The sequence below is a fragment of the Ochotona curzoniae genome, unplaced genomic scaffold (assembly GCF_017591425.1).
Source record: "Ochotona curzoniae isolate NIBS_2020 unplaced genomic scaffold, NIBS_Ocur_1.0 contig_3332, whole genome shotgun sequence".
Taxonomy (NCBI): domain Eukaryota; kingdom Metazoa; phylum Chordata; class Mammalia; order Lagomorpha; family Ochotonidae; genus Ochotona; species Ochotona curzoniae.
Window position 1 is genome coordinate 1,509,780 of NW_024465816.1, and position 26,080 is coordinate 1,535,859.

Here is a 26,080-nt window from a genome sequence, read left to right on the forward strand (position 1 = left end):
GTGATCTATGGCTGGGAACAGACCCGGTTGGGGAGCAAAGGGGACAACCCTAGCTGGGCTGAGGTTCCCACCAAGAGGCGCGTGGCCTGGAAGGGGGGCTGCGTTCTGATCTGGATACAGTTGTAGTCTCCCTTGGCACAAGTGTGGACTGGGATTGGATGCACCAAACCGGGCTGGACCCCGACTCCCCCTGGTGTTCTGGAGGACCAGGGCAGATGTGCGATGGACTAGGCAAGGTCTCAAACCCCTAATGAGCCATGTGTGAGCCATACGTGGGTATGGACAAACCATGGCTGGGCTGGAACATCCAACAGCAAGAACCAGATTGGGTGGAAGGCCAGTCAGGAAAAGCCACAGTTCCTGCTATGACAGGAGGTGGACTGAGTAGGGTTGGCTCATGGACCCACTGGTAAGCATGAAACCTGGCATTGGGAGAGGTTCTGATGGAGGAGCCTGGGCAACTCCTCTGGCAGGACACAGACCCGGCAGGTAAACGCAAGAAACATGATAGGAAACAGCCCAGAAAAGGCCATGGAAAGCTACCCACTGGCATACAATTGGCAGACGTGGGGGCAAGACCAGGCTGGCAAATCCAGGCACCAGTGTGGGTCGATCCAGGGTTGGTCGCAACAAAGACTAGTGCACATTATGGAATGCCGAGGTGAGGTTGCCTGTACTGGAAGGGACCGCAGCGTCCAACCACCCTGAGAACAAGAAAGGAAGTGGGCAGAGCCAGCAGGGGAATAAGGGAGGGTTCCTTTGCTGGACAGCTACTTCCGCAGAAGAGCATAGGCTGGGAAGGGGGCAGGCCAGACTAGGCAGAGCTACCACATCTGTGCGCCTCATGTGGACTAGATCAGGGAAAAGCTGGGCTCGGCAGATTATTCCTACTGGTGCAAACAAAATTAAAGTGGGCAAGGTTTGTTTGGGCTTAGACGCAGCATCAGCTGGAATCTGGGAGTGGGAGAGGCCTGGGAGGGAAATAGTGGGCTCATCCCTCTTGGGTTACCACTTCCACGGGAGGACATAAAACTAAGACAGCGGCTGGGGTGGAATGGGATGTGGGACAGACTGGATTACAGCTACACTTACTGGCAAACCGGAGTAGGGGGTGGGCCTGGTGGGGGTTATGGGGAGTCGCTCCAACTAGGCTGCAGCTCCCACTGGTTTATGTGAGGGCCAAGTATGTGCGGGGCAGAACCAGGATGGACTGCAACACCCATTGGTTCCAGTGGAAGTCGGGAGTGAAAACAGAACCAACCCAGCAATTGCAACCACCAGCTGATTGGAGCGATGAACGGTGCCAGGCCCTGTACTTGTTAGCACATACAAGAAGTTTCTTTGGAGATCTTCCTAATCTAAATGCTGGACTCAGAACCCTAACGAAGAAAAGAGAGAAGACAGAACGGGTCAACCAACCATCTCAGCTATGATGGACTATGTCCATCAGTGGATTTTTCAAAGACCTCATAGTGCTTGGAGTGGCAAGATTGACAGCGATTCATAACTGTGGCAATATCAAAACCACTTGAGCAAGAACCTCAGAGCATGCCCTTACATCCGGCACCTGGGGAGGGTGGAAAATTGGGTGGGCCTTCTCCCTTAATACCCCCCTTTAAACATGAAGGTAACAATATGGAAAACATACTAATATTATCCACTTTCCTGTAGCCCTTGAACCTTTTTACTCTAACTAACTATGTAAAGAATGTCAAAATAAATTTTATTAATAAAAAAAAAAGAAATGCAGTTAGTATTATTTGCAAATCTCAAATTGACATCATGCATATGTCTATTTCTTCAACAACACATTAAATAACATGAGTTAGAAGCCAGGAGGTTACAGAATGAGCACAATAACACAGCAATATACTGTCACTTCAAGCGGTAGCAGAGTCAGATACAGCCATTACTATCATAGTTTGCTACCTATCCACGTAACTGAAGCCAATATTAAATTTTAGGTAAAGGTTTCCTAAGTGAAGAAACCTCTCAGCCTTACCCACAGACTCACCCTGGGGCATACTCTCTGGCCACTGGTTACTCTTTGCACCTTCTAAGGCACCAGCCAGTAACTTTTTTGAGGAGTGGGGAGCACAGTGTCTAGGGATCACCGCATATTTTATACGCTTTTTTATCTAAGAAGAAGAGAGATAAGACAGGGGAAAAGAGAGCAAGGAAGAGCACGTTCCCATCTATCAATTCATTGCCCAAACACCTGCGAAGGTTAGGGCTGTCCCAGGTCTAAGCTTATAGCTGGAAACTCTACTCAGGTCCCCTACATGGGAGCCAGGAAGCCATTCTCTCAAGCCAGCACCTGCCGCCCTTCAGAAATGGTGTTAGCAGGAAGCTGGAGTCAGGAGTTGGAATTGGGCATGGAATTCAGGAAGGCAGACATCTTATATCTTAGCTACAGGTCCAAAATCCACTTCTAAGATGCTCAAATGTAACATTTGAGAAGCTTCCTGCACTGTCCTTTTGCTATTTTTTTTTTAAATTCACTTCTTTTTCCCGTTCCTGCTCTTGTTTATCCTGTTTTCTCACGTATCTTCCTCTTCCAGGAAATACTGAAGTGATATTGAGAGACATGAACCACTCAACATGATGACATGTATCTGCCAATCTGTTGCCATAACCAGAGGCGTAACACTTGCTTCCAAAATAGTTGACTGACTATAAAGCACTAGCTAGTTACAATCCGCACAACATTAAACCTATGCACAATAAGCTGCATTTGAATGTGAACTCTAGGATCAATGTCTGGGGAGATAATATGTAAATCCTGTCATCTTCACAAGTTAGATAAGCTTCTTTAAAAGAATTTATATGCATGGAGAAAGTTTCTGTGAACTAGCTCCTGACTTCACTGATAACCCAGACAAAAAGATGTGCTATTTTATTGCATATGCTGGGAGAGTGCATGATCTTATAGTTAAATCTATTTTTTTAAGATTTATTTTTGCTCTGAGTTGTGGAATTAATTTGGTGTGTGAAAACTAGGATAATCTTTTAATGAAATGGAATGGAGGCATACATTAAAGTGTGTAAGATACAGCATGTGCACAGCCAAAAAGTGCAGACAACATGAACGTCCATGAATGATGAGCAAACAAGATATCTACACACAATGGACTTTCATTCAACCATAAAAAGGAATTGAAGTACAATTATAGGATATAACATGGCTGAATCTCAAAACTGTTACGTTAAATCTAAAACATCAGACCCCAAAGGCTCATGCTTTATATGACTCAATTTCTAAGAACTATTCAGAATTGGTAAATCCTGGACAAGATTTGTTGCATCTCTCACCAGGAGTAAAGGGGAGAAGACTTTCGGGCAAAGAGGACTTGCTTAACGGGAGTTTTACATTTTGAAATGTTTGGAAAGTGGATTGCATGGCTCTGCGAGCCACTTTAAGATTCATTAAACATCGTTTCATCTCAGTAAATGATTATTTATTTCAAGTATGAACACCCTTGCTCTGGGAAGGCTTATCCCCGGGTTCTCGCTCCACTTGCCCTGTGCCTAATTGAGGTGCAGCCACACTGCCACCTGCTGGTGAAATCTGGACTCCAGCACTGGGGAGGCCTGACTTCCAGAGAACGGGTCAGAAGGCTGGAAAGTTGGTACACCTGCAGTCAAGCCAGCTCTTGAGCGTGACAGAACTGTCAGACATTTTCAACTTGAGGCAGGAAATAGGGATGCTTTCTAGTCCCATCTGTCAATGCTGAAACACTTCTCAAAAGTCACTGAATCTTTCTGGGGTTGACTTAACTATCTGCAAAATGGGAACAGCACTCCTAAATGCAATAGCAGAATGATGAATATGAGACAGCTTACAACATGCATCCAGCACAGGCGGCTGTGTACACAATGCAAGCGGCTTTCCTTACTTTCATGATTTCTGCAGGTACGTGGGAGTGTCATCTTCTTGGTGAAGCCCAAGGAAGAGGCTCCTGCCTCCCTGTTTCAGATTGTTGTTGACAGAGACAGAAAAAAGACTGAGTTTCTGCAGCACAATGACGTCCTGTTCTCAAATGAATATGCAAAGGAGAGGAGAGAGAGTGCAAGCAGCAGGGTACACAGTGCGGAAACTGCCCACAGCACGAAACCAAGAGACAAAGACAAAAAGGGCCAGGTGAGGGTCAGCCAGGGGACCTGCATGGGAAGACAGAACAAACCAGAAGCTCTTGCCTAAATTCTACTCATTGCTGCAGGTCCTGCTTGTGGGGAGTGGACAGGCAGGTGGGAAAAATCAGTGAAAAAAGTGAAAAGAATGCCGAGAGATACGTAAGACAAAGTGTTTGGATAATTTTGCTAGTGTGCTTACATGAAAGGTTCCAACTTTATATCACATTTTATAAAAACGGGAAGGTCAGCAGGCTGAACTGCGAGATACTAAAAAAATTACCAGAAAAAAAAATCATCACAGACTTTTCCAAAGATGAGACCAAGGGATATAAGAACTACAGATTAAACATAGAGGGAAGGAAGGATTGTGACATTCATTTGAAATAATCAGGGAGTAACATCACCGGAGTCAGAAGCACCTGCTTCCATACCATAATATTAAAAAGACATGTAGGAAGGTTTTTAAAAAATATCGTATGTTAGTACTGTAATAATATAGGAAACAAAATGAAAACAGCAAGACTTTCTGTAGCAGTCCCTCCTTGCCCTTACAGGATATGTTCCAATACTGCTCGTAGCTCTTTGAAGGCAAGGAGAGCATCAGACCCTGTGTGCTAATTGAATGTAAGCCTCGTGATATTGCCACAGCTCATTTCATAACAGAGATGGCTACTGAGTAAGCACTGGACAGGCAGAGTGTTCAGTGCAGACCCACTGGAAGAAGAGATGTTTCGAGCCCAGGCAGGATGGCAAACACCACCACCAAGCAGCTCAGAATAGTGTGCAATTGAACACCTATGATGTTCCTACCTCTGACATTTTCTGTGTAATGTCTTGGGCCTATCACTGTGGAAATCACAGGACATGAGTCTGCAGATAAGCAGTGGGTTAGGGACACGGCTGGGCTCTCAAGAATTCTGATGGGAGTCCACAGGGAAGGGTGTGAGCAGCAGGGACAGAACAGCAGTGTGCCTGTCAGGTCCTCCCGGGTCAGATGAGCAGCCTTCACTCCGCAATAACCCTGTCCACAGTACAACCTCCCCGTCCCCCTCCGCCTAGGACCTTCTCAGGGTCCTGGATGGCAGCAGAGAGCTACACCCCATGTGTTCCATGAAACCTACAAAGCTACCTTTGGTTCTATTTCCATCTTTCCCAGGGACCTCACTGGCATCAGCCTCTTGCATCCTAACCCTTTCCTTTCCTAGGACTGCCCAGCTTCACTGCCTTTATGGAAATATTGTGTACCTCTGAACTCGGACGCAAACAGTGATACAGAAACCCTCTTCTTACCCCAACTTCCCTTCCAGACTCTGCCAACCCCCTCGACTGCCTTTACCCACAGCCTTCAGCTCTTCTCTCAGTCCCCATGCTTCTCTTCCCTCCAGGCTGGGTTCTGGGGCACACTCATGCTAAGGGGACATATGGCGTCCATGGAGCCACCTAGCTCAGTTCTTAACTGGCAACTAAGCAGCACTTGACAGGGGTGAGCCACATCCTTCTCCAGGACTTCTCTCTTGCTTCCTCATAAGCTCGAGTTTCCTGTTTCCAGGGTTGGCAGGGTTGCTGTGGCTGGCCCCTCCCAGTCTCCTCCAGTGTCCCTTACATTCTCTCCAGTTCCTGTTCTATAGGTGCTTCCGTTGAACTCTTCCATCTCAGTGCCTTGGCAGTATTGTTCCACCTGTCCACAGGCTGTTTTCTTGCTTCAGTTCTGCTTCTTTTTCTATCATGCAAAGTATTACTTCCTCAGAGAAGGCCTTGCTAAACTCTCTGGTCTCAATCCAGAGCCACGGCGAAAAAACATTTTTATTGCTACATTTCCTTTTCTTCAGTAGCACGTAGCACCATTTGCAAGTATTGTGTAATTATTTTTCAACATGTTTTTCTCCTTATCAGTTTCGTTATATAGATCCCATGTTTGTTTTGGTCACCATTTTACTCCCTGTACTCAGTCTGCCAGTGAACACAATAAATCACACAGGACACTTGGTCAGACACTGGAGATGAACAGAGATGCAGGCAATAAATGCGCAGACATGAGTGAACTCTGAAAAGCTTGTGAAAACAGAATGAAAAGACCTGATTGTTTCGGTGCAAAAATTCTGAAATCTACACATATGAAAGGATCTTCAAAAAGTTAGTGGAAGTGAAAAAATTGTGCACAGATTTCAACATTTTGCATCACAATATACTTACCTTTTAAATCCAATTTTTTGGTCAGCTTTCTTTTTTAAAGGGTTTATTTTATTTGAAAGGTAGAGTAACAGAGGGGAGGGGACAGTCACCATGTGATTGTCCAAATGACTGCAACAGCCATGTTTGGGCCTCACTAGAACCAGGGGTCAGGCAATCCACCTTGACCTTCCACGTTGGTGGCAAGGGCCAAGTCCTCAGGCCATCTTCCACTGTGTGTTTCCAAGGTACAGTAACAGGGAGCTGGATCTGAAGAACAGCCGGACTCAAACTGGCACTCTGATATGCGATGCTGGCATTCCAAGCAGAGGCTGAAGCCATAACAGAGGGCAGGAAGCCTGGGCAGTTGAGGAGATAGAAGCTCTAAAGACAGAATCAGTATTTCTGGGTGAGGAAAGATCGTGTCATGTGCTGAGTCTAACCTACTAGCCAAAACTGTAAGGGTCTCATCCCAGATCCCTACTGGGGAAAGAAATGGATGGACTAAAATATTGTGTTCTTTTGCATGTCCTCAAACACCTGTGAAGGTAGAGAGGTGGGAAATCCACCTGTCATTGTATGTGAAGAGAGAGATTTCTACAGGAACGGTGTCATAGCCATGCTATTCAAGGCAAGGCTTTGTTTCTACTAAAGACTGCTTGCATCAAAGTCCTAACATGCCTCATGTGATCCTGAGGTTTTATCTCTTCTTAGGAAGAGTGGGAGAGATGGGAATGTTCTAGGGCAGGTATCTGAAGAGGACTGACTGTGATGTGAAGGGTTAAACCATCACTATTGAGAGCCTGTGGACTTAGGTGCTAGAGGGACAGGTGCATTCCTTCCTTGCTGCTCCTGCTCGGTCAGGTTAGAAATCCAATAACACCTTGATTTCTCATTCCCCACATCCAAAGACTTGGCAAGCACCACTAATTCTACCTCTACAATAGTTCTGGCATCTGTTTTCTCATCTTCATTCCCACCATCATGGTCCCACCTAAGGCATTTGTTAAATCTCTACCTGGCCCAATGTGATGATCTCACAGGCCACTCAGTCCTTCATGTCCTCCTCCTCCGTGCAGCTGCCACGCTGTTCCAATGGATCTTCAGGTTGCTGTACAAGAAAGACCTCTTCCTTCTCGTATAATCTGCAAGTCTGGGCTTCAGCCACAGGACGGTCTGCAAGTCCTCTTCTCACCACTAAACTCTGAGCTTCCTGAAGTAAGTGGAAGGCCACGCATTACCAGCAACTAGCTTAGTGCCTGGCACAGAAGAGAGTCTAAAACATACTAGCTGAAAAAACACATTTAAATTTAAGATGAAATCTATTTTCGTGGATGAGTCCAGAAGCAATGAGTATGAGAACATTCCTTTTGTTTATTCCATATAAAAACATATTCTTTTGCAATCTATCTACCAAATGATTTTCATAGGAATCTCAAGAAATAGTAGAAAACAGATCAACTAATAGTTACACAAGGTTAGAAATTAGATGACAGTGTGGAAAATCCTGTTCTGATTAAAATATCCTACCAGAGAGATGTTATTCTAGAGATTAGTTTTGAAATCCCTTTTTGCTTTTACTGCAAAATTTCCTTAATGTCCGTATTGTTAGGCCTTGGGAGACAGTGAGGCCCATGCAGAAAATGATCCATGAAACCACACACTGCTCTTCCAGCACCTGTCAATGACAGGACAGAGTTTTCCTGGAACAATCTCACCGAGCTGATTGTTCGCAAGGCAGCAGCATTAACCCAGAAACCCCACGACATCTTAGTCTGAGGCTGTCTTTTATCCAGAAATGAGCTAATTAACACACCTTCTACAATGGTTTGGAAGGCTTAAGCTTGTCCTCCCAAAGGTCATGAACTGGCAGCTTGGTCCCTGGTGTGGAGCCTTTCAGAGGTGGAGCCCAGGAGCAGGGGAGGTTTCTGTAGAAGGGACGGATGCTGTTCTCCTGGACTCTGCTTGGTTCCCACAGGAATGGGTTGTTAGTGAGACAACAAGCCAGGTGCCTGCCTCGCCCTGGCTTCCTGCTTCATCGTGTGACCTCTCCGCGTGCATGTGACCGACCACTGTGCAGCTGCTCTCACCGCAGGGCCCTGGGCACAGGCTGCATAGCTGGGGCAGCTCGACCTGGGACTTCATCTCCAAAACAAAGTGGAGCCTCACTTCTTCGTGTATTACTCAGCCTTGGGTTTTCATTTCTAGTAGTCACCACTACACAGTTCTTAGAAGATAGATTTAAAGGTAGTCTTATTTTGGTGAAAAATTTTAAGGACTTACGCATAGTTTTTCCATATTATACATCTATCATGAAATTTCTGAAAATTCCTCCATTTGCATGATCTAAAGTTTTTCGTCAAAGGAAACATTTTAGATTCACTTGTCCATGAACCTTTAGATGTAGTCTCATATACTTGCATAACACGGGAAGGCTCTGTTTAGAATACCTTTGAGTTACACACAGGAAAAAATCCGAGGCATTTAAATACAAATTATCCTTAAAGGAGGGTCCAAACATGGCTGTTTATCTAAACCGTTTTGTCCACAGCCAGCTAATATTTTGTGGATGGCATGTCAGAATCTAAGTATGGAGCAGCTATAATCTTCTTCATTTGTTCTGGATAAATGGTGCTCCTGGATGATTTGCGTGTATGAGGCTCCCTGCACTAACTTGCAGGTCGGCAGCTAGCCATGGCCCCGCTATGCCTGCACAACCTGAGCCGCACCTGTCCCAGCACAGAGGAACCTGTTCCTGATCTCCACACACCATGCTCTTCTCAGGACCCGACCCTTGTAAACACTTGGAAGCAGAGAAGTGCTTGCTTGTTCAGTGTCTGAAAAAATTCCCAACATTGCCCAGGATGCAGAGGGCCCAGAGCAGGCCAGGCAGAGTTCATGGCAAGAGGTGACAGCCATGCTTGAAAACAAGAATGGCTTCTAGAAATAAATGTTGCCCATGCTTTGCTCATGAGATCACCTGCCACCTATCCTTTGGGTGGTGGCAGTAGTAAACGTGGGTGTAGGGGAGTCTGTGAAGAATTCGACTTCCTATTCCAGTGTCAAGCCACTCTAGCGTTTCACTTGAAGGATGAAAATAATGGTCCTTATAAGATTGATCACTAACAGCAGAGTGCACAACGTGCTACAGAAAGGTTCCACATCAGTCACTCTACCCCTCTCACCATTAACTCCAAGCACAAGGAAGTATGGCTCAAACCTCTCTCCTAATTTTATAAAGTAACTGTGTGTGTTTGTACACACTCTTCCTTACCCACCCACACACATGTGAACATAAATCCTGGGATTAACTCCCTATTGAATTAAAGACACAGACTTAAGAGTGAGTGTTTAGCCTAGCGTTCGGTGGAATTCCCAAATTCCACATTGTGGTGCCTGAGTTTGATTCCTGCATTTGGCTACAGATTCCAGCTTCCTGCCAGTGCAGACCCTGGGAAGCACTGGTGGCTCAACTGGCTGCAGCCTGTCACTTTTGTGTGAGATCTTTTTTTTTTCCATTTTATTTAATTAATTAATTAATTTATTTATTTTTGGTAATCTTAGTTACTTAGTGTACAAAGGGTCAAGGACTACAGGAAAGTTGGTAATATCATTGTTTTCACACTAACTAATATCATTTTTTCCCCTGTATCCTGGGTTAGGGGAGAAATTAAAGTCAGTTCAGTGCACTGGCTGAGGATGCCTGTGGGGACTATCTCCTATAGGCATATGTTGGGCCAGGGCAACGAGTACAGACCGGGTACTTGGAGGCAAGGGAGGGTAAGGAGAGGGTGTACTTTGCAGTTCACCTGGGTTGAGTTTTAACCTTGCACACACACTGCTCCAGGCTTCCAGAGTGTGCCTACATGGGCAGGTATCCACTTAAAACCGACATGACCTTGAGCCCTTGGCACTGCCCAACATAGGCCTTATGTTTTGCCAATGGCACTCTTTCTGATTAAAGATGACATTCATATCCCTGCATGGTGAGTGAAATACTTTAAATGGATTTGACCTTTAAGAATCATCAGACAGACAACTTCAAAGGCCTTTTGTGATTCAGTGTTACACAACTGGAGGAACATTTAAGATGCAGTCTAGTGATACAGAAAACTTAGCGGTAAGCAGCTTTAATCCTGCTATGATTTCTAATTAGAGTCCCATGTTATCCTGTATTTGATGATGGGACCTTCAACTATGTGACACTAATGGCTATGGTTGCTGGTACTGTTCTGACCTGCTGGGTGTTTTAATTAATGAGCTAGGTGAAGGCAAAGGTGTCACACTTACCACATTTGTAAGTAATATGAGGGTGAGAGGCCACTAGTCACTGACAACTAAGATCTTACCTATACATGTTTAAGACATGCTGGAATAACAGACCAAAAAAAAAATTTAAATGTTTCATCTCAGAACAAGGGTCAAATTCTGCAATTTGGCTGTCCCTCCTCTCCAAAAAAATACTTACAAAAAGTGAAGTGCCTTTTGACCCTGATGTATCTATTCATTTTACACAGCACATATCTGAATTTATGCTGTGTTTGCTATTCACATATCTGCTGGTGGGGTTTACTGGCATATTTTAAGCTAAAGAGAGAGAGCGATAGTGTTTACCTTGTTCCCTGCTCTACACCCAGGGTCTGTGCCTGACATCTGGCAATGACTATAGACACATTTACAATAAACAAACCATGCAAAAAGTGACAGACCAGAGCTATTAAAGCAGTAAGCAAACCTCAAGAAGTCAACTGCACTCACATACATTATAGAATTATTTTTTGTACTCCACATATTAACTACCACAAGTCAGATATAAAAGTGACTTCCCTCATTCTGAGTTGGTCTTATTTCACTAAGATAAATTAAACATATGTCATTTCAAAATTACAAAAGGAAAAAGGAAAGAAAGCAAAAATTGTATCTATGAGCTACACAATATCTGTTCTCTTTACATCAATAAAGATGGTTTAATAAGGGTGGCAGTCAGTGTGAAGAAGATCGAATTCCAAAGATGGAATTTCTCATTGGCTGTGAGCTCAACATCAGTTAACAAAGTTAAGCTGGATGTCTCCAGCCCGGGATGGGGCTGTCCTACCAGATTCTGCCCATGGGGTTGCCTTCTCCCTTCTGGATGCTATCTGAAGAAGAATGGGTGAGAAGTGTAGCAGGGGTGCTCTTCCAAATGTATATGTTAGAATCCTAGAGCTCACAGTACAGCAGCACTTGGGATCCTGAAGAGGACGTTAAGGTTAAGTTAGGTCAGTACAGTGGGACCTAATTCAGTGTGACTGGTGGCTCTACAAATAAAGGACATGGATTCCCACACAGAAGGAAACTCATGTAAAGACACAGTGAGAGGACAGCCATTTACAAGCCAAGGGGACAGCCTCAGAAGGATTTGACCTTGTCCTTGAACTTCTAGAGTTCACGTCTGTGGTTTAAGCTGTCCAGTCTGGTACTCTGTCACAGCCACTGTAGCAAATGAATACACATGACCAATGCCTTAGTCCAATAGGAGTATAGCATTTGAGAACCAGGTGACTCCAGAGGGCAGTGAATATTCTTTTTGGAACACAAAACAATCACTATATGAAGAACAGAAAAAGAAAAATCTGAAACTAGAACAAACTCAGTGTTTGTTGCATTTACTGTTTCTTATCTCATTTCTCTGGCCACAGGTAAGTTCTACAAGACCATGCACATTGTAGATGTTCAATAAATACACTGCCAAGATTAACTTCCTTTGGGGGGAAGGTGAAGAGTCTCCTGTCACAGGAGCTATTTTAGCAGAAACTAACCATATCCACTACAATGGCATTAATGAGATGTGTCTTGCCACAAGCATATGGGTAGGCGACCTCAGCGTCTTTTTTTCAAAGCTACTGAAATTAAGTAATTCAATTTTATTCATCTGATTTTACTTTTGATGAATGAAATAGTTATTCATCATGGAAAATTTCAATTTACTTATTCAGACGTATTTATGTGACCAGAAGAGGGAGGGATTGAAATCTCCCTATGCTGCTGGCTCACATTTACACTCCTGTTCTAATCTCAGCGTTTTAGGAAAAGCCTCAGGGTCATGTGACTATATGTTACATTTCTTCAACCAGAATGTATTATCCTCCCAGTGTTCTTCCTCACATAGAAAATAAATTTTAAGTCAAGTTTAGTATAAATTTTCTTAAAGCCAACTCTTCTCTTTTTTTTTTTAAGGAGATAAACACTTCTGGTTGCATTTTTGTTCATATTTGTTTAACTTAGAGCACGAGAACAGAAAGCAGCAGGGTCTTCATAAATGTCTAATGATAAATAATTAATAGTATTAAAATCATCACCATTATCTTCCATTTCCAAGAGCAGCAGCAGATGGCGAATCCTGGCTGTGACTAACTCTGGCTGTGCCTGTGGCTGCCTGCAGATCCTTCAAGGAGTCAGCATCCAAAGAACAGAGGGAAATTCACTGGACTCACATGAATTTTGCTATTATTCTTCCAAAGGTTCTCTTGGCACAGATTCCACCAGCAGATGAGTCTGTATATTTTCTCATAGCCATGCAGCTTATAAAAAAATCACTAGATGACCTTACAGTTTTTAAAGCACAAGGCTGTCCTTGACTGAGAGACAGATAGGCCCTTTTTCTTCCACCCAGGGAGGAGTTGGAGTTTCAATGTCAATGTTACTGTTTTCGACCTTTTCATGTAACCTGTAAATACTGAGCATGTTCAGGTGGCTGGAAAGCACAAGCACTTTTAGTAAATACACTTTTTGTTTCACAATTCGCTTTGGCAGATGTTGAACATTTGTCTGCTCCCATAAATTTTATTTCCAACTTGCTAAAAGTCTTCTACATGCCAAGGGCAATACCACATATGGATCCAAGCCACCAGCTTCTACAGACTATCATATGTCTGGGTTTGCAGTAACTTTGTTCAAAGTCTAGGTGTGCTCCCAAACCATTTACTTCCACAGGGACAATTCTCAATCTAAACAGAACCACAGAAACTATTAACATTGGTGGGCAATCAGATTCACAAGCCCTGGCCACGCAGCAGGTAAAAATAAATAAAACATGTTCACAATATCAGGAAGTAGTGATCAATACTGAAAGGTAAACTGAGATCAATAAAGCTTAACAGTCAAATTTGCCACCCAATTTCCTCAGCTTACAATGTGAGCATGAGGCACTGAACAAAACATACTCAAAGGGCTGTTTTGTGGCACAGAGGGTCAAGATGTCACTTGAGACCTCCACCTCCCATATTGGATGGCATATGCCAGTCCCTGCTATTTCATCTCTCAGTCAGCTCCCTTGTAATGTGCCTGAGAACACAGCAGAAGACGGCCCAAGTGTCTGAGCCCTGCCACCCGCAGGGGCGGCCCTGATGGAGTCCCTGGCTCCTGGTTTTAGCATGGCCCAGCCCTGGCTGTTGCACCCATTTGGGGAATGACACAACAGATGCAAGAACTCCCTGTCTCTTGCTTTTTCTGTCTAGTTTACTGCTCTGCCTTTCAAAATAAATAAATACATCTTAAAACACAAAAGTCCTATGTGTATCAGTTTTACTGTAGGTAGTGCCTTGTCAAACTTTGTCAAATTGATAGACACTAAACGACACTCTAGTTCTAGTAATTTTGTAACTATTGCCATCTACCTTTTATGAATGAAGCCGAATGTTTCCTCATTTAACTACTGCTTATTGCTCCTGTCTATTTTGCTGCTGGATTATGCTTCTTTTAAACTTTTTATGTGTTTATTTAGTAGAGTCATTAAGCCTTTGGCTATAACGGAAACTAAAAGTGTTATCTCATAAAGACAAATAGAATACTGATTTAAAAATAACAACAAAAAAATACATGAAAGGAAGGAGGGTTTGCTATGAGCAAAATATCTCCATCTTCATCTTTATGTTCATCGCAGGGTAAGTGACTGCAGGCAGTACCGGTGCTGCCTAAACTTCACCGAATCCCTGGGTCTCAACCTTGAAAAAAGTGTCTCAACCTTGCAGCAATGGAGCCAACAATTTGTTAGAATTATCAAAAACACTCAAACAATGCCCTCAGTACGTTCTTCTCCACATCAGGGTCACTAAGATGACATGAAATTATAAAAAATCACATACAAATGATAGAATGACAAAGTACATATTTTTCATGAACATTTGAATCAGTGGATTCTTCAAAGACCTCATAGTGCTTGGAGTGGCGAGATTGGCAGTGATTCATAACTGGTGAACTATCAAAACCACTTGAGCAAGAACCTTGGAGCATACCCTACATCCGGGACCTGGGGAGGGTGGGAAATTGGGTGGGCCTTCTCCCTAATACCCCCCTTTAAACATGAAGGAAACAATATGGAAATAATGGTGTTACTCACTTTCCTGAACCCCTGAGTCTTTTTACCCTAATTAACTATGTAAAGATTGTCAAAAATATAATAATAATAATAAAAAGAAAGGCAGAGTTAGAGAGAGAGAGAGAGAGAAAGCTTCCATTCACTGGCTCATTCCCTAAATGGCTATAGTAGCTAGAGCTAAGCTGATGTGAAACCAAGAGCTAGGAGCTTCTTTTTTTTTTTTTTTTTTTAAGATTTATTTTTATTGGAAAGGCAGATATACAGAGAGGATCAGAGACAGAAAGGAAGATCTTCTGTCCGATGAGTTTCTCCCTAAGTGGTCTCAACGGCTGCAGCTGAGCCAATCTGAAGCCAGGAGCCAGGAGCTCTTCCAGGTCTCCCACATGGTTGCAGGGTCCCAAGGCTCTGGGTTGTCCTTGACTGTTTTCCCAGCCCACAAGCAGGGAGCTGGATGGGAAATGGGGCCGCTGGGATTAGAACCAGCAACCATATGGGATCTTGGCGCATTCAAGGTGAAGACTTTAGCCACTACGCTACAGCGCTGGGCCCAGGAGCTTCTTAAAGCATCCCACACGGGTGCAGGGTTCCAAGACCATGAGCCATCTCATGTCATATTCCCAGGCCATAAGCAGGAAGCTGAATCAGAAGCATAGCAACTGGGACTCAAACCCATGCCTAAAGGATGCTGTCGTCACAGTCGAAAGCTTAGTCTACTAAACCTGGCATCAACCTCAAACATTCAAAACAGACATATAAAATACAATCATAGCAGGCCTGTCTTTCCTCTGCCAACTTTCCTCTCTTTATATTTTTCTCCTGTAGGCAAACGGCAGCTCCTTCTACCTATCAGAGTCACTGAACATTGCTTGATGTCTTCTTTTTAGACCTGCCATGTTAACCTTTGTTAAGTTCTTCCTTTGCCAGAAAGTGGTCCTCTTTTCCCTTTCAGGTCGTTTCCATCCTTTAAGACGAGGCCTGAGCCTCCTGGGACATCCTGATTACTCATCATGATCTCTAGTTTCTCACTGTCGTTAACATCATATTCCAAATGGCACTCAGCTATTAGCTTTAACAATCCTACGTATACAGTCATCTCTACAGATGGATAATAATGTCTTTGGGAATACAGACTGTCTGTGTTGTTTTTTCTTTCTGCCCTTATTATGTCCAAGAATCTTGCACTAGTTTTATAACGATGGAAGAAAATGCTTTTTAAGGAGGGAAAATTCAGTGTCCATAAATACTAATGAAAATTCAATACAAAAGAATCTGCTTCAGTGAGGCACAAATATTAGTTATTTTCTAGGTTTAGACAATTACGCACTGAATAGCTTACTAGTAACATGTCCAACAACAAAAATTGATAAAAGTGGTAGGTTACTAATAGAAGTGATATCAGTTCTTTTGAAGATAAGAGTTGGATGTTTATCAGTCTTCAGTTAAGAGATGGCTAATGAGCACAAAACAGCTGCCAGGCACCAAGACAGACACTCTGGACACTGCAATACATCGTCCTGATCTTCCCTAAGCTTACAGTCTAGAGGAGACATGGTGTCCATTCAGGATGGTGCGGACCACCATGTAGGTCTCTATAATGACTACACTCTTCAATAAAACAATCCAGTTTAATATCTCAGGCACTGGCCCTTTTCTTTCCTAGTGTTTCTTAGTGGTGCTGATATTTTTGGTCATGCCAGTGCTAGGGGAAGATAGATATTCCTAGATTTCACCAGCAGGAGGCAGAACTAATCAAGGGACGGCTCCCCTAAACAATGAAAAAATCACCCCATGCACTCCCAATCTAACTTTCTTTTTCCATCTTTTTTCTCCCCCTATTATGATTTATTTCAAAGGCAGGGTTACAAGAGGGAAATGAACAAATGAAGAGAGCAAGGCCTTCCATCTGCTAGTTCACTCCTCAAATGGCCACTTCAAATAGCTGGGGTTTGGCCAGGCTAAAGGCTGGATCCGAGAACTCCATCTGGGCCTACCGAATGGGTGGACAGTCCCATTGGGCCATCTTCTGCCTTCCCAGGAACATTAGCAGAGAGGTGGGATGGAAGTAGAGCACACACAACTCCTATGAGCTACGGAACACAGGATGTGATGCACTAATAACTTAGCCTGCTGTGTCACAACCGTGGCCCCAACATGATTTCCAAATGCTCCCCTTTAATCCACACAGAGGAAAACACTTGTTTGTGGATTTTAGTCTTTCATCTGTCTTACATGTAAATAAAATACTTTTGCGCAAATGTAAGATCTTCTAAATTTCCCAGGAATGCAGCTAGTATGTGAGCTCAGACAAAACTGTGTACTCTGTTGTGTCTGGAGCTTTAACAACTGCTCAGTTTGGAGAATCACAACGCTAAAGCTAAGGCCATGCCTGGCCACATCTGGGCCACACCTGTGTTAGTCTGCCTGCGGGACGAGGCGTGGGGCACATTCTGGTGACTGCAAGAGGCGCGCAATGCTCGGCTATTTGCACATGTCTTTCCATATAATGATGTCAGAGCAGTGACGTGCTGAGACGCAGCGTGCTTTCGCATGGCAGATAGGCATTTAAATACGGAAGTCCTACGTAGGCAGAAGTTACAGTATCCCTGCATTTCATTTCAGGACAGTACAGGAGGTATGACAAAATGTTATACAATCTCTAGGTGTAGTTGTGTCAAAGAAGTTTAAAGACAAATTCTTGAATAAACCATTATTAGTTGGCCCGAAAAGAAAGAAAACACTTAAGAGAGGAGTTGGGGAGTAAGAAGGTACAAGATTGACATTATTAAGACATATGTAATAGGGGCCAGGTTAAGCTGCCACCTGGGAGGGTCAGCGTCCCATGCGAACACCAGCCTGGAGTCCCAGTTGCTCCACTTCTCATCCAGCTCCTTGCTAACACACCGGTGAGCAGAAGAAGCTGACCCAAGTGACTTGGACTCTGCCACTCAAGTATGACACCCAGGTGTAGTTCCAGGCTCCTGGAAGTGTTATTGAAAAGACTGACTCACAAAGATGGAGAGGATGTAAAGGAATACCAGAACTGACTGATCTTATATCAGCATCAGAATTAAAATCATTTCTATATAACTATATATAAAAATACATGTAGTTATAAATAGCTATAATACAGATTCATTGGGGGCAGTTCTACAGTTATACTTTTTTCTTCTTTAGATTTTACTTTATTTAAAAGGCAGAGTGACAGAAAGAGAGAGACAGAAAGAGGGAGAGATCTTTCACCTACCCACAGGTTCATGTCCAAATGGCTGTAACAGCTCAGGCTGGACAGGTGCAAGCCAGAAGACTGGCACTTCACCATCTGAGTCTCTTATATGGGTGGCAGCAGCCCAAGAGCTTGAGAAAGCTTCCTTTGCTTCCCAGGCACATTAGTAGGGAGCTGGATCAGAAGTGGAACAGCCAGTAGTAGAACCGGTGCTCAAAAGGGATGCTGCTGTTGTAGCTGGTAATTGAACCTGCGGCTCCACAATGCTAGCCCTTACGATTCCATTTTTCAAGTATTTTACAGTAAGTGCAAATAGAAACCCATGCATTTGAAAGAAGAAACTTATGTCTTAAATGACCTTTTTGTTGATTCTTTTGAGGTGCATAATTTGGACATGGAACTAAATCACATTGAAATTCAAGGAATCTTAAAAAGGCAAAACCATTTCTTTGCAGTGGATATTAGCTAAAGAAGACAGCAAGCTAAAAATACATTAGCACGCTTATAAAATCTGACTAATTATTGGAACAAAGTTACACCTCAAACAATGATTTTATTGGGAAGTAAAGGAAAACGCTGACCTATAAAAATGGTCCAGTTGATGTACCATCAACTACAAACATGCTTTACACACAGATTTCACCCTAATCTGGAGAAGAGTTTACTCTTTTGAGAAACGGACACAACTTGGATTGTTTCTAAAGGAAAAAAGAATTTGGCTGAGTTAAATCGACTGTTTTTTTTTTTTCCTTTATGTCATCTTTGGTAAGGTGTGGGCCACTGTGAGGCCTGAGAGCACTGGGGCTCTGAAGTGACATTTGACTGTTGCTGCTGCTGTGAGTGGGGTGGGGTCATTTAGCTAGCTCAGCCCATGCAGGGATCTTGGTCACTCAGTTCTCTGCTCAGTTGAATTCACTCTGACATGGGTGTTCCGGCACCGGGAATTGATTTATGTGTTCTTAGTGTTCTTGTAATTCAACCATGTAACCCACATTCTTGAATATTCTGGAAGAAGAAGTGGCCTACATGGGAGAGCTTTTATGATGCTCATATAAGGCAATCATTAAGGCCGGCAAGCATATTTGTCCCCGGCCTTTGCTCGTAAAAGGATTTACTCTACACGATTAAGAATTTATGTCAAAATGCTCCCGTGCACAAGGCTGAAGAGGGACATTGTCAGAAGAACCCTGGGTGCAGCACTTCTCAAACAGTATTTGGAGACAAGCAACCAAGCTTTCTGGGACAGATTTTAGTGCAGCGCTTTCTGCAGCTCCATAGAAAATGTACATTTTGGAAGATATCCGTCAGGAAGCAAAAGTTAAGCCAGACACCCTCAGGAGAATCTAGAAGCATGTCTTTAATATCCCATTGCCATTTCAAAGAAGAAAAGAAATTCGGTCTCATCTATGTATTAATGTATAATTATAAACTATCATGCTCTCAGCACTAACATCTGGTATTAGGTAATGCAAATAGTTTAATGAACATGTGACCATGCATGATTTCAGTCCAGACTTAACAAATCCCTAAGAAGCCCTAAGTAGGGGGAAAAAAATTAGATCCATTTTACCAATTAAGAAACTGAGGCTTTGTACAATCATTTCTTTACAGTGGTTATTAGCTAAAGACTCCAAGGTGAAAGACTGTCTCCTGCAAGCAGAGGGTAGTGATGCCCTCTGTAACCCCTGGCCTGTGACATGTCCCCACAGCACTGTCACAGAGGTAGATTGGGCTCCATTCATGCCCAGACCCAGGTGATGTCAAACTTTCTGACCTCCATGAGACTGAGGCACCAATGTCAGTGTTTACCACCAAGGACAAGCATGAGGACTGCACTGCTGCGTGCAAAAACAAGGAAATGACACACAGCACTCTTCTGCCTCTGTAAGCACTAGGGAGTTCTCTTATCATTGAAAATATTCACATGCATTTCTTTTATCATTTCTTCAGCAACACACTGGCCATTCAGTAGCATGTAATTTAGCTTCATGGCATTGTAAGTTTCTATTTTCCTGTTGCTGATTTTGTTCTATGGCTTTTTATCTAAGGACATGCAGAATAACTATGGTAGAGACCATCATATCCAGATGTGAGGACACAACGCAGTATACATCTCTACGTCCACATCAAAGATGGACTCCCAATAAAACTGTTAACAATATCTTGACAATGGGATGCAGATTCTCTTCCATTGTCCATACCTACAATGTCAGGATACACTTAAACAGCAGAATGACAGACTTAACAACTGCTTATGAAGGACTATACTATTATAAAAATACAGGAAAAATCAGTGGGAGAGATGTTAGGGAAAGGAGAAAGGAAATTCCAGTACCTATGGAATTGTATCATAAGATAAATAATAATAATAAAACACACTGACTCAGGCTTGACATAGGGTCTCATTACAAATCACATTTAAAAATATAAAGGGTCAGGTGTAAGCACATATATTGGAGTTTTATGCTGCTTTATGAATTTGTGTTCTTCATAAGCCAAGAACTCATTCAAAGAAGAGCTTCTTACCATATCTCTGCCTTTCAAATTAATTAAATAAAAATCTGTGAGGTGGACCTGGTCTGCTCCTTAAAAACAAATCTATGACCAACTAAAATTTAAGACAAGCTTCCTAATAAATCACAGTCAGGAAAAACATAATTTCATATATTTGCCTTTTATATTTTTCTAAATATTGGATCATATATGAAATCAATTTGTTGAAATTTCAGTGATTTTGGTAGGCAGATTATGTGAATTAGCTCAATTAACTTTTTAATTTGTTAAGTATGTATTTTTCTCATCGGCACTGATTTCTAAAACTACATGCAATTGCCGCTACAGAATTTTGATAATTAGGGCCTAGCACTAAACAAGCATATAAGGGTACTTGGAAATGTTTTTGGAGAAATTTAACTAAAGCAAATTTGGCAGTAGGCATTTACCTTGAGAGCTAAGGTGCCACCTGGGACATCGTGCATCCCATACCATAGTGCCTGCATTCAAGTCCCAGCTCAGCCCCCAATCCAGCTGCCTGCCAATGTGCACCCCAGGGAGCAGCACGTGATCACATGAGAGACCTGGATTAAATCCCAACATCTTGGGACCAGCTTGGGGGCTCATCAGGCTAATCCTCCATCTGTACCACTGGCATCCTAGGGGATCCTGGCTGCTCTGATTCCCATCCAGCTCCCTGCCTATGGTCGGGGAAAGCAGTGGAAGATAGCTCAAGTCCTTGGGCCTCTGCACCCATGTGGAAGACCCAGAAAGAAACTCCTGGCTTCTAGTTTCAGGTCAGGTCAGCTCAGCTCCGGCCATTGCGGCCATCTGGGGAGTGAACCAGCAAATGGAAGATTGCTCTCTATCTCTCCTTCTCTCTGTAAACCTGCCTTTCAAATAAATAAAATAAATTTTTAACAACAGCAACAAATTTAAGCTCTTGAGGCTGGTGCAGTGGCATAGGATGCTAAGTATCTTGCTGTTGTGCTGGCATGCCAAATGGGTGTTGGTTGATATCTCAGCTGCCTCACTTCTGATCCATCTCCCTGCCAATAGCCCAGGAAAACAAAACAGGATGGTCCTGCACCCATGTATGTGGCAGACCTGGTTCCCAGTTTTGGACTGCCCCAACTCTGGCCGAAGCAACCATCTGGGGAGTGAGTCAGTGGATGAAAGATCTCTGTTTCTCCCTGTCGCTCAGTAATGCTTTCAAGTAAAACAAATAAATCTGATACAAAAAAAAAATCAGCCTCCTGACTATTGCAGGCAGAGTGAATACAGATCTCTTTCCCTGCAATAAAAAAGTATCTTATAAAGTCATTGTGCTGAAAACAATTTCAAATTCTGTGCATAGTTGTGTGTGTGTGTGTCTTAATACTACACATTTCCCATAGAGGAACAGGCACAGTGGCACAGCTGCAGACCACAGTTCCACTCTAAACCACACAGGGACACATTGAGAGATGTCATCTTTTTCTAAGTCCATGTCCCCACTTCCTGCAGGATAGACTCTCCATGGCAAGGCTGTTACATATCTTAAATTAACCCCAGAAGCAGCTTCTGGATTAAAATTGTCCACAGTGGCTCTGTTGTCAGGGCCAGGCTCATAATTGAATCCACAGCTTGTTTAACCAGGGCAAAAACAATGACAATAGCCACATTTCACAGGTCTTTGCACAAAGAATCCCACCACTACCTTGGACCCTGAGAGAGGCTGTGATTTTACTGTAAGCATTGTGGTTTTTTCCTTGTGCACACCACCCACCTCTGTCTGTGCCAAGGGTGCCAATCCACACTGCAGAGGGCAAGACAGCCCCTTACTTCCAGGCTCAAGTCCTGGCTCTTCTTCTGCCAGCTTGGCTTTCTGCTAATGTCGCTGTGAAAGCAGCCCAGGATGGCCTGGGCATTCAGGCCTTTGCATCCACAAGGGAAACCTGGATGGAATTCCTAAGTTTTGGCTTCAGCTTGATTCAGGTCCAGCCATTGCAGTCATTTGGGGAGTGAACCAGAGGACAGATGACATTCTCTCTGTCTGTTTCCTCAATAACTCTGCTTTTCAAATCAGTATGATCAATCTTAAAAAAAGAAAAAAAACACCCTGCAACATTTCACTTCCCTACCCATACGAGCCAGGTCACAGTGTAGAGAAGGAGTGAAAACTCTTACTGAGGTACTGCAGGCCTCTGTCCCTACCACCCACACTTGTGCTGAAACACTGCACAGCTCAGCCCCAGCAACAGGGGAAACAGTCTCAGGGAGCTTCCATCTTCCCCAACTGTGGGGTACCCAGGGGCAGCAACTAGTAAAAGCCTGCAGGAGACAGGTGCTGGAGGCCACTGACCAGCTCAGGCCAGGCAGCTTATAAGCAGTGAAGGTGAATTTCCAACTCCAAAACTGTGACTCTGTGCTCATTTCCATCATTCACAGGCTAACAGACCCGGGCATCAGAACAACGAGTCCAGAGGGCTTTCGATTGTCAGTGCGTTCTCTCACACAAAATTGTGTGAAATCAAAGTGACTATACAACAAAAGTTGGCTTTCACCAAAACTTCTCTTGGGTTCTCTCATTTTTGGACAGGGCCACCCATGACAAACATGTCCTGCCCTGATCCTGAGCCTCTGAAAATGAGTAGCTCTCACTTAAGGATCATGTTACATGGCCAGATCATGTAACATGACCTTAACCTAAAGAGATTCTCCAGGAGGATGGGATTCAACCATACAAACCCATTAAACTGAGAGCTTTCTCTGGCTGGGGGACAGACCTGAAGCACCAGGGGCTTTGACCCAGAAAGAAGGCAGGTAGGGACTCAGCATCTGTAACTCACCTTCCCAATTTATGGGGAATCTGACCCCCCATTCATCAGCTGAAGCATTAGCCCCTAGAGTATTGTGTTACACACAACCACCAGGGTGGGCTTCTTTCTCTCTGTCCCTCTGTCTTTCTGATTAAAGAAAGGAAGAAGAATCTGTCTATTCACCCTTGGATCTGGGTTTGTCTGTGTGACTTGCATTGGCCATAGGGACAGAGTGGGGCCACACTGGTGGCTATTCACTTGGTCTTGCCCCATTTCCAGTCCAGCTTGTTGATGTGCTTGGGAAAGCAGCAAAGCATGGTCCAAGTGCTTGGGTCCCAGTGCCCACATGGGAGACCTGGATGAAGAAGCTCCAGGCTTCTGGCTTCAATGGGATTGCAGCCACTTGGGGAGTGAACCAACAGATGGAAGACTTCTCTTTTCTGTCCCTTTTTCTCTCTGGAACTTTGCCTTTCAAATAGTAAGTAAATAAAAAATATTTTTAAAAGAGTAAAGAATAAATGTGGGCTGCTTTAAGACAGATTGTGGTGTGGTTCATTATGGAACACACTGATATAGCAGCAGAAACTAGCATTTAAAAAAAAGAATGCTCTTAGCAAAATAAAAAGTGAATGAACTCTTTGTATGGCTTTATAATTTTCAAAACATATAACTGGTCCAGGAAATAAAAAGAAAAAAAATCTTGGATCTTTGGCCTTCACCAATAGCTCCAAATACATCTTTGTCTTGCTCAAAAAGTGATGACAAGGGCTCCACAGAGGAAGATTCGCAGGCCTATTCATAGAGAGAGAGGCTTTTCTTCCTGATGAATGATAGCTGGCTAGAAAGACTGCATGGAGAAAGCTAAAGACCTGGGTGAATGCCATGGTGGGAGGCAGTGGGGGGTCAAGGCGAAAGGCTTGCCTGTCAAGAGCATTGAAACGCATCCATCTTTGCTGCTTTTTCATAAGGACCCCTGCTGGCCCTTTAGTAAGGAGCTTCTTTCTGGAATGATGTTCCAGCATGTCTCAAAGACACCATCTCCACGCACTTGATGCCAGGCCATCCACGATGGACAGCTCTAAATGTGTCACTCAGTAGCTCTGCACACTAGCAAGCCAGAGGCCAGTTTCTCCATCCCCAGGGAAGCTGGCACCTGAGGTGAGCCTTGGAGTCAGGATTTAGGATGAGTCTGCTGTTGCCTTTCAGTTATAAAGTCAGTGTAGGTATGTAAAAGGTATAATGTTAAAGGAATAACTTAGCTGCTTATGTCATCATTTTTCTTGCAAAAATAAAAAATATTTTTTTATTAGAAAGGCAGATACACAGAGAGAAGGAGAGACAGACAGAAACATCTGTACTCTGATCTATCCCACAAGTGGCTACAATGGCCAGAGCTAAGTCAATCTGAAGCCAGACGCCAGGAGCTACTTCCAGGTCTCCCACATGGTTACAGGCTCCCAAGGCTTTGGCCCATCCTCGACTGCTTTCCCAGGTCACAAGCAGGAAACTGGATGGGAAGCAGAGCAGCTGGGACATGAACCAGTGCCCATATGGGATTCTGGTGAGTGCAAGGAGAGGACCCAGCCACTAGGCCATTATACTAGACCCATTTTCTTGTGTGTGTGTGTGTGTGTGTGTTTTGCGGGGGGTGTCAGCTTCTTTTCACTACAAGTTGTTGATTCTACCAAACTTGCCCCAAATGTGAAATAAAACATGGAACTGGCAAAATTATGAGTAGAGGCTTCTGTTTCTGGTAATATGGAGAATAGCAATACAGAATGAAATTTTGCTTGAAAATGAATATTCTGGATAATTAATTGATTTGGAAGGTGGAGAGAGCGAGAAAGTGAGTGAGCAAAGAGAGAACTCTTCAGTTCACTTTCTAAATACCTGCAACAACTGAATCTGGGTCAGGCTGAAACCAGCAACCTGAAACTAAATTTAGGTCTTGGAGGCAGGTGGCAGCGGGCTAACTACTTGGGCACATACTGGTGCCTCCAGGGTGCACAATGTAAGCAAGTTGGAATCAGGAGAGAAGTTGAGACTCAAAGCCAGTCTCTCAGATACGAAAGCAGGATTCCCACGTGATGTCTTAACGATGGCATCTAATGCCTGCCCTAGATAAAATATTCAAAATACCTTAAGTGTACTGTTGAACTATAAGGAGAGTGAACAATTCTTAGATCAAAAGCCTCAACGAAAAATCTTAAGAGTTCACTGGACCTCTGCATCAGAGTTTCTCTTCAGGGAACTTGTTACATGACCTTCCATTTTGATTTTCATGAACACACACACACACAAAACACAAGTGAAAAGCCAAGAAACTGCCCACAGCCGGGAAGGATTCAGAGTTCCTCTTTAAAATCAACAAATGTACAGTAACTGTGTAATGGAGACTTTCATATCCAATAACATGCTATTTAACCTCATGGCATTGTAAATTTCTATTTTTCTTCCTGTTGCTGATTTTGCACTGTGGCTTTTCATTTAAGAGGATGCATGTGTAACGGAGACTATCATATCCAGATGTGAGGATACAATGCAGTATGCATCTCTACTTCCAGATCATAGATGGACTCCCAATGAAACTGTTAAACATATCTTGATAATAGGATGCTGGACTCTCTGCCATTGCCAAGCCCACAATGATGGACATACGACTGTTTATGAAATACCATAGTAATAATATAAGGGAACTCAGTGGTGGTAGAAGGAGACTTGGGGAGGAGGTAAGGGAAACCCAGGATGAAACTGTATCATAAAATGATAATAACAAATCAAAAAGGAAGCAAAAAATAAACAAAAGCAAATGAGGCTTTTTCTAAATAAAGAGAGAGAAAGAGAGAGAGAGAGAGAAAGAAAGAAATGACAAACATCCTCACCTTCACAGAAAATCTCAACATA

The 26,080-nt window shown here is 43.4% G+C and overlaps 1 protein-coding gene across 1 annotated transcript in view; it reads right to left on the reverse strand.

Annotated features, from left to right (window-relative positions):
• The window catches only part of FRY (FRY microtubule binding protein), a 432,396-nt gene that overhangs the window by 260,452 nt on the left and 145,864 nt on the right, over positions 1-26,080 (reverse strand). The window lies entirely within an intron of this gene.